The sequence below is a fragment of the Misgurnus anguillicaudatus genome, chromosome 24 (genome assembly GCF_027580225.2).
Source record: "Misgurnus anguillicaudatus chromosome 24, ASM2758022v2, whole genome shotgun sequence".
Taxonomy (NCBI): domain Eukaryota; kingdom Metazoa; phylum Chordata; class Actinopteri; order Cypriniformes; family Cobitidae; genus Misgurnus; species Misgurnus anguillicaudatus.
In genome coordinates, this window is record NC_073360.2 from 33,405,545 (window position 1) to 33,425,828 (window position 20,284).

General features: G+C 36.2%; 1 protein-coding gene and 1 long non-coding RNA gene across 2 annotated transcripts in view; both read left to right on the top strand.

Moving 5' to 3' along the window:
- The first annotated feature begins 1,769 nt into the window (after positions 1–1,769).
- Positions 1,770–4,052, top strand: LOC141361739 (uncharacterized). The gene is made up of 3 exons (XR_012367897.1): positions 1,770–1,873; positions 3,194–3,208; positions 3,336–4,052. It is a non-coding gene; the product is annotated as an uncharacterized lncRNA (long non-coding RNA).
- Positions 4,053–8,761: 4,709 nt separating this feature from the next.
- The window catches only part of LOC141361735 (uncharacterized), an 80,947-nt gene continuing 69,424 nt past the window's right edge, over positions 8,762–20,284 (top strand). The window contains exon 1 of the mRNA XM_073863442.1: positions 8,762–8,922. The gene's annotated coding sequence lies outside the window, so the exon portion shown is untranslated. The remainder of the gene's footprint in view (positions 8,923–20,284) is intronic.

A 20,284-nucleotide genomic window follows, 5' to 3' on the forward strand; every position in this document is an offset into this window, starting at 1 on the left:
ATATGAAATAAATTACAAACAATACATATAACATACAAATGAGAGATGATTAAAATCAAGACGATCTGAGAGGTAAGAAGGTGGGAGGGCTAAGACCAGCTAGCCTGCTCAAAATAAATAAATAAATGGTCAGGCTGGCTGGTCTATATGTTTTATTTCAAATTTTCATGATAGGCCTACACTTGCCATTGATTACCCAATCAATAAGTATATTCAAAGTAATGAAAAAATTTAGCTTCTGTGATATGGAAGAGACAATTGTAATTTTTGTTGTGAATATGTTAAAGCCTTTTGTAATGATTTACAACCCCAAAACAGAAAAAGTTGGGACACTGTAGAAATTGTGAGTAAAAAAGGAATGGAATAATTTACAAATCTCATAAACTTATATTTTATTCACAGTAGAATATAGATAACATATCAAATGTTGAAAGTAAGATATTTTAAAAATGTCATGCCAAATATTGGCTCATTTTGGATTTCATGAGAGCTACACATTCCAAAAAAAGTTGGGACAGGTAGCAATAAGAGGCTAGAAAATTTAAATGTACATATAAGGAACAGTTGAAAGACCAATTTGCAACTTATTAGGTCAATTGGCAACATGATTGGGTATAAAAAGAGTCTCTCAGAGTGGCAGTGTCTCTCAGAGGTCAAGATGGGCAGAGAATCACAAAAATTGTTTTCTACATTTCTCAGAGAAAAATTGCAAAGAGATTGAAGTTATCATCATCTACAGTGCATAATATCATCCAAAGATTCAGAGAATCTGGAACAATCTCTGTGCGTAAGGGTCAAGACCGGAAAACCATACCGGATGCCGGTGATCTTCGGGCCCTAAGACAGCACTGCATCACATACAGGAATGCTACTGTAATGGAAATCACAACATGGGCTCAGGAATACTTCCAGAAAACATTGTCAGTGAACACAATCCACCGTGTCATTCGCTGTTGCCAGCTAAAACTCTATAGGTCAAAAAAGAAGCCATATCTAAACATGATCCAGAAGCACAGGCGTTTTCTATGGGGCAAGGCTCATTTAAAATGGCACGACGCGAAGCGTAATTATATTAGTACAAATATTAGTCTTCCGCCAAACAAAGTGGTTCCTCAGAATCAAGAGTGGCTGCTGTAGTGTTTATTTTCATAAATCAGTACGCAGCAACAGTGGCGCAGTGATACTTCTGTAATGCGGTCTGAACCGTGGGGTTACCGGGGTATTTTACCAATCAGAATGAAGAACCAGAACGAGACGTTTTATAATACACAATTTACAATGTAACAATGTTATGTTCCGTATGATGATCATTTAAAAAATGCGATTTTGAAAATGTAAGTATAAAAAATGTCATTAAACTACATAGGCTGCGTCCAAAAACTAAGGCAGCTGACATTTGGACAGCCTACAGTTTACTGGCGGCGTAACAGAATTTTGTTTGAAATATAAACAGAGAGTGCCTTTGTAATAATTAAACCCATATATGGAAAACAGCAATACAAAATTCTCGCTAGAAATGCAATCAAAATGTGTAAAAAGTGGAAATATAACTTTATTTACACCAAATTTGTGCTCCAGCCACTTTCTTGGCAGGGCATAACTTGATGTCCAAATCACACAGAACCATGCAAGATATAAAATTAGATTTTTGTTCCTTTCACACCATATGTTTTTTTTTTAGAATTTTAATCGTCTGCTGATCTAAATGCATCCGGGATTAAGTACTTATACATAAATCTGTTTATAAATACTTAATAATACCTTTCTTGTTGTGATATTAATGTATGTGTCAATCTGTTCACAGGTCAAATAATCTGTATGCATCATCAGCACACGAGACTATTTTTTAAACCCATATACCATCACCAAAGAGGTATTGTGCATCTCTAAAGTCAGTCTCTAAAACTATAATTAGTATTTTAGTAGAATGGAGTATCTGTCTACTACACTCTTAAAAATAACAGTGCATTTTGATTACGTCAAAAGGTTGCAATCCAAACCTGTACTATTAACGCTAAAGCGAGGTAAACGGTAAACAAGTCTTCAATCAGTACATTATACACTCTCAGAAAAAGGTACATGTAGGTACAAAAGTTGTCACTGGGAGGGTACCTTGTCAAAAAGTACACTTTTATATATCTGTACCAAAATGGTACATTTTAGGACCTTTTTAAAAGTCCCCATTTGTACTTTTATTTCTGAGAGTGTACAATGATGTGAAACACAAGATGAGAGTTATGAATTCAAACAGACTTCTGCATGACATTAAAGGCGGGGTGCACTATTTCTGAAAAACACTTTGAAAAAGGAAGTCAGGCCAACTACCAAAACACACTTGTAGCCAATCAGCTTTAAGGTGCGTGTCTACTAAACGACATTGTTGCCTGTGTTGCGAATGTGTGGGGCAGGTTTATCAAAAGAAGTTTCAGATTCTATTGGGGTAGGGGCATGTTTCAATGTCAACTGTCAAATGTCAACACTGGCTTTCAGAAATCATGGACCCTGCCTTTAAAAATATGAAAACATCAGCGTCTTCTATTCAACCCTTTTAATATGAACCAGAGAGTAATAAATGATAAACTATACAGAAAACGAACAAATGAAAGATGAGACTATATCTGAGAGGGAAGAAGGTGGGAGTGACGAGTAAAACATTTTCACTTAAAAATCTATAGTAGATACCGTAGTATACACTATAGTAAACTGGAGTATTATTTTGTGATGACCATTATACGTCATTGACCCAGAATTTACTGTGTGTGAAACATAATGGCGGCCTCTACAGCCTAAAATGAGTATTACATGTTAGGATTTTTATAGTAATACAATGTTTCTATTATTGGATTTTAGTAATAGAAGTCAAATATAAAGTATTCATTGTCAGTGTATAAGAAATGTTTTTTACTTAAAGAATCTTTTACTTTAATGGTTCTTTGTGGAACCAATAATGGTTCTTCTGGCATTGCTGTGAAAAACATTTACCACCTTTATTTTTAAAAGTTAGATATGATTATGCTAAAGTTTGTTTACTGAAAAGTTGAATATGTCTTTGCCATCTGGCAAATAAAAATATTCAGATTGTATTATAATCAGATGTAACATGTTTAATTAAAATTAAATTTACCTTAAAATTAATTCATTTAATAAAACGTACTTTCTTTTTTAATTGTTTATTGTCTCCTGTGCACTTTAGCGAAAATCCTGCATTGTAAGTATATAATCCATCATTATCATTACTTTACACCATTTTAGTGAATTAACAATTTTTGACCTCAGATGGTGTCTGAATGTTATTGACTAATCTTACTTCTTTGTCTCTGAATTTATACTTTAAGATTCAATATGGAAGATCTCAACATTTATGGAAACGTCAAATGAAAATGCTCCACATCACCTACAAAATGTGCTCAATACAGTGTTTTAAACAGAAAAAGTCAAACATATATTTTAATTAATATTAAAAAATACAACTATGTCTTGGATATGTCAAGGAAATAATAGCATCAATATTTTAATGCACATAATTCACATTAACTTTTTAGGTTTTACAGTGTACTTATTGTAACTTTTTCTGATTTGTTTGGCATCTGCATCTCTCTTTGGCTTTTCAGCTCTAATGAGCAAGTTGGCTAATCAGACCAACTTTTCACTTAAGTATACAAAGTATGCATCATTGTAAATATAAAAACATTCTAATGCTGAAAATTAAATATAAATAAATCATATAATTGATGATCAAACATGAAACGTCTTTGTGTTTTGAACTTTAAAGCACCAGTGCAGAACAGGCGTAGCTCATCTGTATGGGCAGATTGGCCCCACCAATATATTAATCCACAATTAAAATAAGATGTTTAAGCATCTTTAATAAACATGGCTTAGAAAAAGACGTAACTGGTATCTTGAGACAAATCAATGTCATTACAAAATGCTCTGCTTGGTCTTTTCAAAAACTCGCCCACAGTTGCTTGATGATCTTAACAGTTTTACATCTGATGGTAAATACATTGAAAGTACTTGGGTATATGGTATGGATAGATGACAAACTTTTATTCAATGCATATATTGCTAATCTAGTTTAGAAGCTCAAAATAAATAAATCTAGTTTTACTTTAAATGGCAAAAAGAAAAAAAAAACTTGTGGAAGCTACTTTCCTGTCTGTGATTGATTATGGTGACATATTATATATGCACGCATCCTCCTCCATCTTACGGAGCCTTGATTCAGTGTATCATGCATGTCTACGCTTTATTACAAATGCAAAGTCCCTTACTCACCATTGCATTCTTTATGATCTGGTGGGTTGGACATCCATAACCACTCGCAGAAAACTGCATTGGTATATTTTTATATATAAAGCCATACTTAGTAAACGTCCAGCTATGCTACTCCAAGTGGTTGCTTTTTAATGTACCCAGGGTTTGGGCAGATTTGGGGAAAACTTCATTTTCATACTATTTACCGTATGGAATGACTTGCAAAAAGATCTTAAACTCAAAAGATTACACCAATTAATAGATTTAAGACCATTTAAAAAAAACTGGTACAGGAGACAGGTAGTTGTTTTTCTTGAGAGGTCCTTGTATTTGAATGATTTTTGCATGATTTTTGTATGTATGCATGTTTTTACTATATTGTGTTATGGCTGCTACCATGGCAAGGTCTCTCTTGTAAAAGAGAATTTTGATCTAAATGAGACTTCCTGGTAAAATAAAGGTTAAATAAATAAAATGGCTTATTTTAAAGAGGTCATAGCATGAAAATATGACTTTCCCATGTTTAAGTGCTATGTTTGAGTCCCCAGTGCTTGTATCAACCTATTGAACGTGAAAAAGATCAACCCGATAACTGTTTTGTGAGGTAGCAAGGACATTTACAATAATACCGCCCCTTAATCTGCACTATCCAGTCACGGCACGGCCATTTGGTGCAGCGAGAAAGAAGGAGAGAAAAACAATTGACAGCACAATTGAGTTTCAATTGCAACAAACCACCATCATTTCGATCAGTGTTTCCATTTCATCAGTTCCTTTGAATTTTAAAGGATACACCCCAAAACAGCACACTTTTGCTCAGGCCTAAAGAGTGGCGATTTTAACATGCTATAATAAATTATGTGCTAAAACTTCACATGCACACTCTGGGAACACCAAATACTTATGTTACATCTTTAAAAAAATGTCATAATATGACCCCTTTAAGATCTGTCAGTGCAAGTTATTTTCAGTTGAAACAGCTCAAACATGTGTCTTATGTACTATTCGCACGGGATTAGTATTATCTGGGGACCTGTGTGATTTAGAAATTACATCCCTACGTCTGAGTTTCGTGTGGCCGGTTCGCACGGGATAAGCAAAGCCTGTGATTTCACTTAAATTTACTGACTTATCTCCCAGATATATTGTTGAGGCTTTGCATAACACTATTTACGCAACACCGCGACACGCTGTAAAAGGTACCTAACCAAATCATATTTCGTTAAATCATACAGTGAGTGAACATGTGTGGGGAAAAAAGTAAAACCGAAATGACAGATTTAGCGTCATCTAGAGGCAGTTTTAAAGATTTAAAATTACTTTAATCTAACCGATCAACACAAATACATAAGGCATCAAAAATAACTGATTGTTTACCAGCATTAAATAAAACCCTTTAAAGGTTTTTTCTTTGTGTATCAACATTGTCCGCTCCGTGGACGAGAGCTGCAGCCTGACGCGACGCCGATGGCTGTATTAATAACTGACTGAACATTTGACTCTCGCCTGGGCATTTAGATATGCAAGTGTTTCATTAACAAATCTGCGTGAAACATAAACACGATGATCATCTGCCGACTCGACTGTTTCAGCACGTCCTCTTCGGAGAGTCTGCTTTAATAACGGCTTTTCGTTCGCTCCGCGTGAGCTTTTGTTCTGTACCTTTTTACTTGCATGTAGCCTATTTCTACATATTTTCGACCAAGGAACACACAGGATATAAGTTATTATGGATAGCAGTTAAGCTTGTTCTGAAATGATGAAAAAAGCCAAATGACTAAAAATGATCTCTCCAACTTAATTTCACACTTTAATTAAGTTAATTTATCTACTAATATATTATTGAAAATGTCCTACATTAATATGTATTGCCTTGTGTATTGCATTAGTTTTGTACATATATACGTGCACAAATACTGCAATTTTAAAGGCGCACAGGTATGCTGGCCAGGGCCGTGCACAGACATTTTGAGGGGCAGTGGCCCAAACTAAAAAGGGGGCACGGGGGGCACAATTTATATGGTTTTAACAATATGATGTGTTATAGATTAGTATCAAATAATATAAGTGATTATAATGGAAAATAGACTTTATAACCAGATTTAGAAGTGTGACAAAACTTCTTAATATTCTATATGATTTACATGCTGAAGCTTTGAATCCATGTTTGCAATTTTGAACAGCTTTTGCATCCTCCCTTCCAACTCTGTCTTTTTTTTAAAAAAACATTGTTTTTTATTTTTTTTTCGACAAAGTGTGCCAACAACAGCAAATTTGGTATTATTTATATTAAATCTCATCGGGTACATTACTCATTAGACAATCACTGTAATTCTAAAAATGTTTGCTAAGTTGTTAGCACTTTAAGAAGACAGAGAGCAAATCATCCACAGAAATACAAAAACATAGGAAAGCCGAAAGAGGTCATCCATATTTTTGCTGCTTGTTTTCTCATGATCTCCAGATAACAAAAGTTGTTTTCTCACTATCCAGACATAATAATCCAAATGCCATTATGTAATTTCCTGTCCATAATATTTCATTTATTTTGAAGTGGACTGCTGATGCATATGGAGTCTTCGCTGTTAGCACGCGTAGCTAATTGTCGATAGATTTAATAAATAAATAAAGTTTGATGTTCGTGAGTTTGGGGACCGTCTCTGGGGTGCACTGTGCACGTTTCTGTCTTCGGTGGTATTTGGCAGTTTGTTTGAGTAAATATAGAACATCTAAAAAAGTGTGCATTATAGTTGACAACCACAAACACTTTGCAGTTGGTTTTGTGACTGTTTGTTGACTGGGAGTTGTTCCATTTTAATGCTGTTTAAAGTAGAAACGTATATGGAGTTACTTTAAAGACGGTCCCTAAATTCACCGCTATCAAATAGTCAATTATTGGCAAATCTGTTTCATCTTGAGCGAATCTGATCTAAGTAAAATCTCATTTGTTCATCCATGCTAATTTGCTAAATATGTATAAAATGTATGTTCTATTGAGTACACGTAAGCTTTAATCACATCACAAGAATTCAACTTTTGTTATGTCGAGATCACGAGAAAACAAGCTGCTGTTTCTTGAGATAACGAGAAATTAAGTAGTGATCACGAGAACACAAGCAAGCAAAAATAAATATAGAACACGACCTCGCTCGGCTTCACACTACCAAATTACTAATTGAGCAGCTCAACAACTGAGGTAATGTAATGAATCTACCTGTTAATACAACAAACTGTCGTCTCCGCCCTTCAAAGAGTGGACACAGATGTGAGAGATGCTGCGGAGCGGGCGGGAAATCACGAAGTGGATTACCAGAAACAGTGGATCTTTAGACGAGCGGTTACAGAACACTTTGACTGGGGTTGGCAAGAGGGGCACCTCAGCCGATTAGGGCAGAAGGGCAGTTGCTTTAGCCACCGGGCCACCCCCCTGTGCACGGCCCTGATGCTGGCCAAAGTACAGAGATGCCAATTCGCACGGGACTAACATTATCAGAGGACCTCGGTGTTCGGCGAAATATGGTAGGTGATATGCGGAGGAATTTTTACTTTACAAATTACAGACATGGTCGATTCGCACGGGATTAAGATCACAGACAACCTCCGTAATTATTACAAATCACTAGAGGTCACCAGGTAATACTAATCCCGTGCGAATAGGGCTCCGTGTGTGGAAATGTCCATAAACAGTGCGGGGATTAAACGCGGCATCTGTATTAAAACGTTATGATTGGCCCGAAGCTGTCAGCACGGTCTGACATCGTCCGTTCTAAATGCCGGTAATTTATATTTTTGTGTTCACACATAGCGCTTACCAGTAAATTACTGGTAATCGTACAACCTCTCTTTCTGGTAAATTGCCAGCACTGATTTACATGAAAGGTTCCGTTTACCCATGACCTGTTAACTGCAATTTACCAGAAATTACCAGTATAGACTGTATGTGTGAAAGGGACTAGTGAAATGTTTTAACTTCTACACACACACAAAGATTGTAAGCTAATGAGGAAATGATCATCAAACAACTTTGCCCTGACATGCCAGATTTAACAATTATGAAAGTCATTCAATGGGGCATTTAAAGTGTCTTGGGATGACATAAAGCTTTGGCTTTTTTGGCATTTTTAATGATAAAGCACTCAAATTAATCAGCATTAGAGCCCTACTGTCAGGCTGAATTACGGAAAGACACTAGACCCGGCTGAGTGTTCTTTATGCGTTTAGGCATTTAAATGTATAACTTATAATATCACTAGTAGTCAATCATAAGTTGGTGATAGCCTTCGAAGCGACCCAGAATCTACCTCAGCTAAATTTATAATCTGGAGTGGCTACTGGTGCAGTAATTAATGAGTCTTTTTACAATGTCATGCGTCTTTGCATTTTAAAACAAACCCAACATATTTAAGTGATTTTACAACAGACAAAACAGATGTCTTTGGAAACATGGTGGGTGATTCACTTGTCAAAGTTTAAACATGTCAAGAAAAGGGCGTTATTTTGGTTGGCGAAGAATCAAATGAAGCATTCTGAGAGAGAGGTTTTTCACTTCCCCTTCTCAAATTTTCTTGTTTTACCACACTTCTTTAATTTTGCAGTGTTTGAAGGCTGACTCTCCATCCATTTGCTTATGTAGGAGACCGGTCAGGGGACGTGAAAATAATAAAGGTATGTTATATTTTCATCTAATATTTAGAGAAGATTTTGCATGTATGCCTGTATATTGTAGTCTCCTGGGCGACAGCAATTCAGTTTCTTTCACAGCTAGCAAACATAATGTTTTTTTTCTGAGACCCTTCATGCATGATAGAGTCCTGAGAAATCTTTAACAGGATGTCCTGGGCTGTACGGAGATACCATAGTTTGGCAATAACATGTTTTTCTCTCTTTGTGTGTGTATATATATATATATATATATATATATATATATATATATATATATATATATTTTTTTTTTTTTTAAATCAAAGTATCTTTATAATATACTGCCATTATTTCAGAAATAGCAAATACTAATGCCTAGAGTGTCTTACTTTTTGCAAGGTATAAAGCTGTCACTGGGATGGTTCGAGTACTGATATATACCCTTAAGGTACCGTTATGTACCGTTGAGGTACTAATATGTGCTCTTTAGGTAAAAAGTTGTACATCTTTTTGTAGCTGTTTATCTGAGAATGTGCTGCCCTCTAGAGAGGATGTAAAAAATAAATATTAATACAATATTTTGTAATTTTGTTAACTTTACTATAGTAAAGTTTCTGGTAGCACAGCTTGCAAAGGACAAAATGGGAAATGACTACGCCTGGCTTGAGTGGCTTGTACACTGTATTTTCTGTACATGTTTTTTTTCCAGAATTATTAACATTCTGTTTTCTTTATAAAGAAGAGCATCATTTTGACCTGAAGCAATGAATTTGTTACTTCGTTTACTTTTTCAAGGTATAGTGCATTCGTTTGTCATTCATGTCAATAGGCTAGATAAATAAGCACAACTTGACATATAACAAAACTCTAAACATGACACCAGTAGCTTTTCTCAAGTGTGGCTGCTGGTAGCCTGACGTTGTCATACTCAATTCTAGTCAGAATTTGAGTCTGATACCGCTCCATTGAGCTATAATTATGAGGCGTGTCTCAACCGAAAAATGCCTCTGCACTCAATTGGATAGACCTACGACCAATCAGAGCAACGGAGTGTGTGTGTGAGTGTATTTTGAAATTACGTCTTTGCAGCCTGACCGAAGTATTTCGCTACAATGACACTAACATTGTGATTATACTGAGTTAGCGAATGTACATCAACACCTATTATGTTTACAACATTTCGTTTATATCACAACATGAAGTATTTACTAAGTCATAGAGTAAGACTATCTCTTACCGTTTGTACGTTAGGTGAACTTCATCCACGACGATACCCATTACGTTTGCTTGAAAATATTGGAGCCTAGCATGTTCCTCCACTTATTCAGCAACCACGATTCCGGGCTTCCGAAAAGAAGCTGGCAACGACTGCTAATTATATCCATCTCGTCATGCACGCTGAGTTGCATTGCCGTGATAACGTTAGCCATTTCAGTTGCGACCAACTTTTGCCGAATAGGAAGGACGGCAAAAACATCAACAAATGCCTTGCTCGCGTTTCTCTGTTCCTCTTTTAAAATCAATGCTCTGTCGATATCTTTTAGAACAGACTCAATGTCAGAATCCACACATCTGAACTCTACAGCGGCAGCCATTCAACACACGCGCTCTTTGGTGACGTGGTTCATTACGTTACTGTTGATTATCTGTCCATCATCGTATAAAGCCCGCCCTGACAATTTGATTGGTTCGCCCAGCTCTAGTCCTAGCATAGCAGCTCCTCAACGGAAAAACTCCAGACCGATCTTCCCGTTCTCAAATTCTTGTGGGCGGGGCTAAGATCGGCTGGCACCCAGGCTAGGCTGCTGGTGTATTTAATAAACAATAATTACTACAATTCTCTAATATATTTCTTATAGCTTTTCTGCTGTATGAGACGTTTGCATGGCAAGTGACAATGCCAAAGGAAATTCATGGCCTCCAAGGTTCCTGTCTGGTTATACCGTGCTCTTTCTCTTACTCTTCATATCCACCCACTAACCCACGTAGAGTTGTGTGGTATCAGTGGGTGTCAAAAGGTTACCCTTTAGTGTACGATCTCTGGTATCCTTCTAAAGTCATTGGCAAGTTCAGAGGAAAAACTGATTTATACGGTGACCCATCAGAATGGAGTTGCAGTCTGCTGATCAAAAGTGTGGATCTGTCCCACAATGGAGAGACATTGTATGCATGGATTGACCCAGAAAATGTTGGATGGCGCACCTATGAGTTTTATGACGTCACCTCCACGATTCTTGTTGACAGTATGTAAATAATCTTTTGTTTCATATGCTTACTGTATTGTTAATTTATTCTTCAGCTGAGGTGGATAGTGGTACAACAACAGCCATTATCTTATTAAGAGCAACTGGGCCAACTTGTCACCGTTGACGCTCTAATGAATATTTTATAAAAAAGCATGAATTTAATATATTTAAAATAATGTCATTTCTAACCTTTTTGCCCTTGTAGCATATCTGCCGCAGCCCACCATCAATATTTACGGAGGCGAAAAGACCGGTGACAGCATTACAGTGACATGTTTTACCTTACACAGCTGTCCATACAGCAAACCAAACCTCAATCTGAAGGGTATTGACGGATCTGATAAAGTAGATGATTCTGAAATCAAAAATGGTCTGTGGAAAATCACTCGGACACGCACCGGTGTTGTGAAGGCTGAACGCTCAGATATTGAGTGTACTGTAACACATTATGGAGGCATAACAACAAGAGCTACAAAGAACAAAAATTCTGCATGTGAGTGAACAAATAAATGCAAGCGTTAATGTTTAAGTCACTGATACATACTAATAGTCACAATTATATTAATAATTTGGTACATACTCATATTGTTTAGTTTTTAAGAGATATGAAGTGAATTCTTTCTTGAAGTACAGCAAAATGTTACAGTGTTTTGTTTTGAATTGTGTTAATTGCTACAATTTCCAATCTGCTTTTTACTTCAGGTATTCCTTATAGTATAAAAATTGAGCCTAAACTGGCAGATGTCACAGAGGGCGTTGCAAAGGACTTTAATTGTACCGTCCACCATTCCTGCCAGAATAATCCTCCAACAATCTCCTGGAACTATGAGGACATGCCGGTGAAATATGTAAAGAAACAACCTAAAGGGTTCGAATTGGTCACCATAATATTTTTGGGGGAAAAGAAAGACAACGGGAAGAAATTGATCTGCACTGCAAAATTTTCTGGACAGGACATCACAGCATCTGTTGACTTACATGTGAAACGTGAGTAATTTAAAAACACAATGCATGATTAATAATTTCTTCACATCTCATTCATGTTGTTTTCTGTTGCTTATTTTTTTCAGAGTATGAAACCAAATCAGTGAACATAACAGACATAAAGAAAAGTAGGTGTTATGTATTAACTTTGTTTATATAATTTCCTTGAACGTCTAGGTCATCAGTAATGATACTTCCTCAAAAATCACAAATCATTTATTAACGTTCACATTAAATACACACAGACTCAACAATGTGCAATTACGCAATCTTTAGAATTTTTATGTTTTGCAAAAACTTGTTTATATAAGCATTTACAGTACCTCCAGCTTTTTTCAGATATATATAAGATAAATATGCACAAATTCAGAATTTTTGATGTAAATAACATGTATTTTAAATGTGTAGTAATATTGATAATGCACCTTTTTAGCTGAAGTCCTGTATAAGGCAGATGTGGCACCCAAGATCACTGCATTAACCCGTTCCTGTGTGGTGATACCCTGCACTTTTAACATGGAAGAGGTACTTGCAACACAACTTCGAGCTCATTGGGTCTCAGAAAAAGGTTACATGTACCACACCGGACCGAGCAACGTCTTGGACAACTTCAAAGGCCGCACAAGACTCATTGGAAACCCAGATGAACAAAACTGTACGGTCGAGATTGATGACGTAAAACCCCATGACAATGGACCGTTCTGTTTCCAAGCAGAAAAAGATGAAGATAAATACAAATTTAACAACAGCTGTGTGTTCATTCTGATGCGAGGTAACAAAAGCATATACAGACAAACAATACTACATGAATGGGATTGTGTTATATATTATATATTTGTCTGCAATTTGAGTACAGAATTCTGTCGTAAAGACAATTTTAAACATTTCACAAAAAGAGTTTTGTTAGTTTCGGTTTAAGTTATAAAGCAAGTTCAAAAGAAAGGCAAGCGTAGATTAACACACTGTAGTCATCAAAAAGTAAGTTGAACATGTAATGCGATAAACTACACGTGTTTACTTGGCTAAACATCTTTATGAAAACACACTTTGAGACCAACTGGTTTAAAGTTATAGATCAAATTACTTCTCAGAATATCTCCAGAATAGTAATACTCTTAAATAGTTACTTCTCCATTTGTTTGCAGACATTGAATTATCTACAATATGTCATTTATATATTGCATTTTTAAGTGTCCAAATACTTCTATGACAAACAGTATCTGCAAGTACTTCAAATATGTAAAAAAATCACATATTTGTGTCTTTTATAAAAAAGCCCAACCAGACAATCCTGTGGTGTCATCGCTTCCTGAAAACATTGAGCCCGGGACGCGTGTCACAGTCAAATGCTCAGTCAACCACACCTGCCCCTCTCATCCCCCCGGCATCACCTGGAGCATCCCGACTGCCCGAGAAACAGTCAGCCACAGGAGTGTGAGCGGAGGAGTCTGGGAAACAGTCTCTACTGTGACCTTTATCCCGACCGGATACGAAGAGATAGATGAAATTGTTTGCACTGCAAAGTTTTGGGGTGATAAAGTGAAGATGGTTAATGGTTCAACTGAACTGAGTGTCAAGAGTAAGTGACATATTTTGAAAGTAAGTTTGCTTTCTGTATCTGATGGTCTGTGATGAGTGAATTTATCATCATCATCAGGAATTCAAGGTGTTGGAATGGAGATTTATGGGCCGTGTGTTATAGTTCCTGTACTTCTGCTCCTGCTTTGCGCTGCAGTTATCATATTCAAGAAGAGACGCAGGTAACTAACATGACTATATTTGTGTGTGTTTATATTATCTTGGGTCTCATTCAAAGATTTTTTTATCCTATATAGTTCTCGGATGTCTGAAGGAAGAGCTGTCTGGAATAACAGTAGAGGAGATGGGGATTACAACAGGTAAGTGCATTATTATATTAAATGGCATCATTTTTATTCTGTATATTTATAAGACATATTTATTGTGCTAATTTTTGTGTAAAGGTTTACAACAAAATATCTCATAAAATATATCTTTTCATTCTATACGATACACATAACCTGATATTAAATTTTTTCAGATATCAGTAAAAAATACGGACTTGAGATCATCGGCTTTTAAAACAACATGATTTCAAGATTTTGCATTTTTTTTTTGCTGTGACAGTAATACAAGTGTTTGTTATTTTCTAGAAATACCACAATTTTAATGTTTTTTTTTTACCTGCATAACAAGCTGACTAACATTTTCATGGGAATATAGCTATAATTTTGATATAATGCTCATGATGTACTCACATGAAAAATACGTGGAGTAATGTTTTTTAGAAAACGTTTTACTAAACTAAACAAATCTGCTAACATCTAACATCAGTAAATGCTAAACACACAGCAGCAAATACAAATGTTTAATTTATCTATTAACTTTTTTTTGAAAACCTTGTGAAGCAATTTATTGATGAAATTAAAATGTTGTCTATGAAACTCTTGTAGCTGTTTTTATGCACAAACACTTTTCACAATAAGTCGTTCAAAAGCAGATTTTCAATCGCAGATCTCATACCATACATCAAAGCTTTAAAGGGATAGTTCAGCAAAAATGAAAAATACCCCATGGTTTACTCACCCTCAAGCCATCCGAGATAGATAAGTTTATCATCTTTCAGTCGAACACAATCTGAGTTATTTCAGTAAATGTCCTTACAAGCTTTATAACGGTTGAAAACAGTGTCCACAACTTTCAAGCCCAAAAAGTGCAGAAGTAATCCACACGGCTCCAGGGGGTTAATTAATGCCTTCAGAGGGCAATCGATGCAATTTTAGCTTTAACTCGTCTTGAAAAAAACCTGTATAGACTGACCATGTCAAAACTTAGAGGAGCCACTTTGTTGTTTTTCAATGAGTTCGCTATGTTAGTGATTTTAATGTTATCTATCTAGATTAATCTATTTATTCATTGAATCAGACAGAAACTAATACTAGCTTTGCTCTGTGTACACATGTGTCTTTACAATTTCGGCTGTATAATTTGTATCCCTTTTTAAAAATTGCTTTTAAGAAATGTTATGTTTATTGTCCCCCAGCTGTTAAATGCAATTTAGGACCATGATCAGAGATAAACTCTAGACAGTTATTCTTCAATGCGGACAGCCGCTTGTTTTTGTTAGGCCAATACAGGCCGCTTTGCTCTTGCACAAGAACCACAAATCTACCTCGGTGCACTTTTTAGCACAACAGGAAATATTGTATATGAAAAGAGGAACAAGTTTTCTGCCAAAAATGCAGATAAGATTTTACTGGTAAGCAATAAGCTTGGTTTATGAGATTGTTCACAGATTGGTTGCACTTGAACTGCTTGTCCATCCTCCAAACTGCTCCATAGACCACAATGCATCTCGATTGTGATGTCACAACAGCAACTTGATTAAAGGGTTATCATGCAACGTAAGCAATGACCACATCTAAGTCAATAGCCGTGTTTGCACTATCGGGCTTCAAGCGGGCGTGCCAGTGCCTGCCGAGGCCTGTGGCGTTTGCATTGTCACTTCCGGGGCATGATCGTGCTTCACTGGCGCTTCGTTGGGGCTTAATGCCCGGCTTTTCTGGCCCGCCGAATACCTTGGGCCAGAGCGGGCTTCTCGGGGCTAGGAGAGTGGTAAAGGTCAAAGGCGGAGTTTATCTGAGTCTCTGGCAAGATCCACATCCATCTGTCTGCAGATTTAAAACTTTAAAAATAATCGGGATCACCAGTAATTTACTGTTTAACGGAAGATGCCTGCTATGTTTGTACTTCGCACTGTAGAAAAAGATCTGCATGTGTAAAAAACAAAGACGCGTTACAACGCCGAACTCGCCACGCTAAGGATCCGGCGCACACAGCTACCGGTTCGGGAGAAGTTTATAAAGTTTCAGGCACAGAACAAAGTGTTTAAAGTGCAACAGTGCTAAGAAATTAAAGATGTGTGTTGGATCATCATTTCATCGTCCATGTATTAAAGAAGCGATCACTCGAGTCACGATGGTATCTACAGTCGGTGAGTTAACATGCTACATAACGTTTGCATACAAAACACTTAAAATACAATACAAACAACGATTGCATAAAGCTGGGCGTACACGGTGCGAATTCTGATGGTCGGAACGTCGTGAGCTTCTGCACACGACACGAGTGAGTTTATGCGAAAATAATTCGGATGCAGTCACACACGACAAGATTTTCTGTATGACTTGACGAATTTTGACGTAAGCATTTTCGCACCTGTGAGTGGCAAAATGTACAAAAAAATAAAACAAGAAGAATACGGCAAAGATATTGGCTTAAGTGCAGAAAACAGCCTGGACATTTCTGTTCTTTTGTATTTCTGTTTATGCATTCAGAAATTGCAATATAGGTTTAGTGCTGTGGCGGTGAAGGAATTTCTCTGGCAGTGATTTTTCGTGCTAGCGCATGTGCGGTTTTACCGTCTTAAATATATCATGATTGTAGTGCCAAGTAAATATATATATATTGCTATTATTAATGTTACATATATTGTTGCTTTTTTATAAATATGACCGTTTAAATAACACATTCAGTGGGCCTATTTATTTATTTGTAAATGCAGAATGAGGAGCAATGAGGTAAAACGCAAAGCTAACGTAACACGTCTTTCCCTTTATGATTAAATTATTAGGACAATAAATATACAGGCAAATATTAATTTGTAAAACGAAAATCATTTAATATAATATAAAGCACATTGTCTAGGCTTGTTAAGTGCAAATGTACGGACCCTCGGTCAATGCGGTGTCTTGAAGTAAAAGTGAGCCCGCAGCATTTGTGCTCCTGTAACTGTACAAAATATATGCCATACGGAAGGTATTGCATATTAATATAAGGCATTTTCTCAGTAGGCCTATGTAAATTAATACATAGCAATACAAATATAGTATGAAAACAAATTAATTATTATTTAAATGAAGTTTCAGAGATAGCCTACATTTTAGTCATTTAAATTGTGTCATCATTTCAGAACAAGCTAAGGCTACCATAACAACTTACATTGGGCTATATCATGTGTTCCTTTGGTCGAAAATATGTAAAAAAAATATATATATGTGGGTAAAAATACCGAACAAAACGTTTAAGCTCACTTGTTAAAGCATAAGCTCCAATAATGTGGAAAACGTCGTCTCCGCGTATGATCATCATGTTTAATGTAGTCTTCTGTTCGTTGACAATTTATTTTGCATTTATTATACGTGTATAAAGTGTAAAACAATAAATGCATATCTTGTAGCCTATTAAACATGGGCATTCCGTTGCTTTTTATTCTCTGTCGCGACAGCCCTTTTAATATCCATTCATTTATAAACTGTACTACAGCGACTTTGGCACAGCTTGGATTTACACAAAAATTGCGACATTCTTTGTCCATCCTGTACTGTTTAAACCAGTGGTCTCTTCACGGAGTCTAATAATTTTTATATTTATTTATTACATATTTTAGTTGGCTTATTTTATGTTTAGATTGTAAATAATGAAAAGAACATATTGACAAGTCAAGAAAAATCAACAGTATTACAAAGTAAAACAAAAAAGTTGTAATATCAAAAAGTAGCCCTCGTTTTATGCATTGTGGTAGCCTACACTCTCTCCTGTTTCCTCACACATCCAAAGCTGTGACCGGACATCACAAAAACACGTATGACAGGTTTTTCAGGCAAAGAAGCTGATCAAGAGGTCGACACTGAAAGGACCTGTCATATTTGTCATGATGTCGGTCCCCGGAGTGTGTGTGTGTGTGTGTGTGTGTGTGTGTGTGTGTGTGCGCGAAACATAGCCAGCTATAGAGTTGTAGTCCAGATTTGAGGTAGCATTGCCACATTTGTCTTTCTTCTTCTGTGTTTTGTACATTCTGATTGGTCAACTTCAAGTGCATTGCCAGATCGTCTCGTTCACCCGCACCAACACTACGAATTTATACCGACAGGTCCCGAACTTTTTTGACATGTTTAAAAATTATCGGGAGGTCGTAAGGTGCTCGTAACCTGCTCGGCTCGGCTCGTAATTCCTCTCACACGGTGCGAGCCGCGACCATACGAGCATGAACGATTTGCTCCCGAGAAAGAAAATCTCATGCGAGCTCCTACGACAACAAAAATCGCACCGTGTACGCCCGCCTTAAGTGTCTTACATGGGTGTTTATTGTGTTTTTTGTGTTATATTGTCATCTCTGTTGAATTTTTTAGTCAGCCCTTAGAAAACGTAACCATGGTTTTATTATATTAGTCATAGTCATGCTTTCTGGTATTTTGGAGATTAATTTAACTCTTATATGAATGTAGCAAACTTTATATGTGGGTATTCTGTATGTGTATTTACAAACCCTTTATACAAAACATCACATGTGCTGCTTTATTCATTTGTGTCCGTTTTACAGAAAAATGCCACACTCTAAAAAAATAATCCGTAAAAAAACGGATAATGTCCTGGCAGAAAATTACCGGTACCTTTTCCGTTATGTTTACAGACATTTCCGTTTATTCAAAAACTGAACATTCTGTAGATTTATAGAACATTGTCCGTAGATTTACAGAACATTTTCCGTAGTCTTTAGGGACACTTCAATCCGCCTATGAAACGCAACGATGGTGACAATCAACAACGAAGGTTCATGCCGCAATGCATGCTGGGTACCAGGATTGTAGAACACTCTTTCTTAACATTTACTCTCACCATTGTTGAGATTTGTATCCAAAGTGTTGATATCTCTGAAGCAAAAACCACAGCTGACACATTTGCAGCAATCTTATTCAATACAGTGTGTTTTTAGAATAGCATAGAGTGTCACTTCTATACATTTCAGCTCATCATTTTTATTTTATCATTTCATATTGAAATGTAAGGCAGCATAACATAAAAACAACTAAGTTTATATGACATCATAGACAATTCTCCTTCCTCAAGCAACAAACAAGTTGTAATTGCTACAAGCAAAAACACTGTTGTAATGTTAAAAGAGCAGAGTCAGTTCTGGAAGGTTAAGAGACAAAAGCCTAACTAAAGGGAACACTAATCACCATAGTGGTGACTTCAAATGAATCAATCTAAAACAAACACAAACTGTAGATTTAATGTGATAAATGTTGTGGTAAATATCCATTTGACTTACACGTCACGTCAGAAAGAAGATTTGTCTACTAAATCACATGTGTGGATGCTGGAATAGTTTAACACTTGTATCTTGTTCTGACAGCATTTGTTTAGAAGTTAAACATCATCCATGTTAGAAAATAACTCTGAAAGTTGTAATTTTAGGTTTCAAACAGAGATGGTGATAGAGAGGCAAAAGTGAAAGATTGCAGCAGGGGTTATTGCACCCATAATGCAACATGTTATTAAAAAAAACAGATAAATGCCTGTAAAACATAAATACGGAAAATTCCTTCATATTTACACAGTACTTTGTCCGTTTTTTTACGGATTTTTTTCAGAGTGCAACGTAAAGCTTTCAGTTTGTCATCCAGGAGTTTTTATTTTGTATATGAGAGATGATACAGCAACAGATGAAAGAGCAGGAGATGAAACGAAGATGATGATGATGATGAGTTGACAGGAGCCATGGATGTTGAAATCCGTCTGGAGGAGATGTCTTTAAATACACTGTTTGTGCACTGATATAAACTTCATAAGTAAATAAAGTACCGCGCTATTATTACTACGGCTGCTTGTCAGTTTATTGAAAATGATTGCTTAATAAGGATCACATCTGAAACACAGAAATGGTAAGATGCCACAAAATGGTAAATATAACCATCATTAACTTAACCACTGTAACATAGCTTTTTAAATACTTGTGTATATTCAGAGTTGATTCTTAATGAGTACATTTTCTAATGATTTCTCAAACGTTTTGATTTTTGAGATGCAAGTAAAGTGATTTTCAGTCCTATTCAGCTATTCGAGGCAGTTCTTTATAGACAAAAGTATTTATTGATTGACACATTATTGAAATAGCTATTAGACAGTTTAGTTACCTTGTGTTTCATGTGATGCTCAACTATTAACATTTTCATGATTAAAGATATCACACCTCTTATAGGGCCCTATCTTGCACCCAGCGCAATTGACTTTGTCAGTGCCGCATGTATCATTCGTATTTTGCACCAGCGCACAGCGGGTTTTTCCCTCCACAG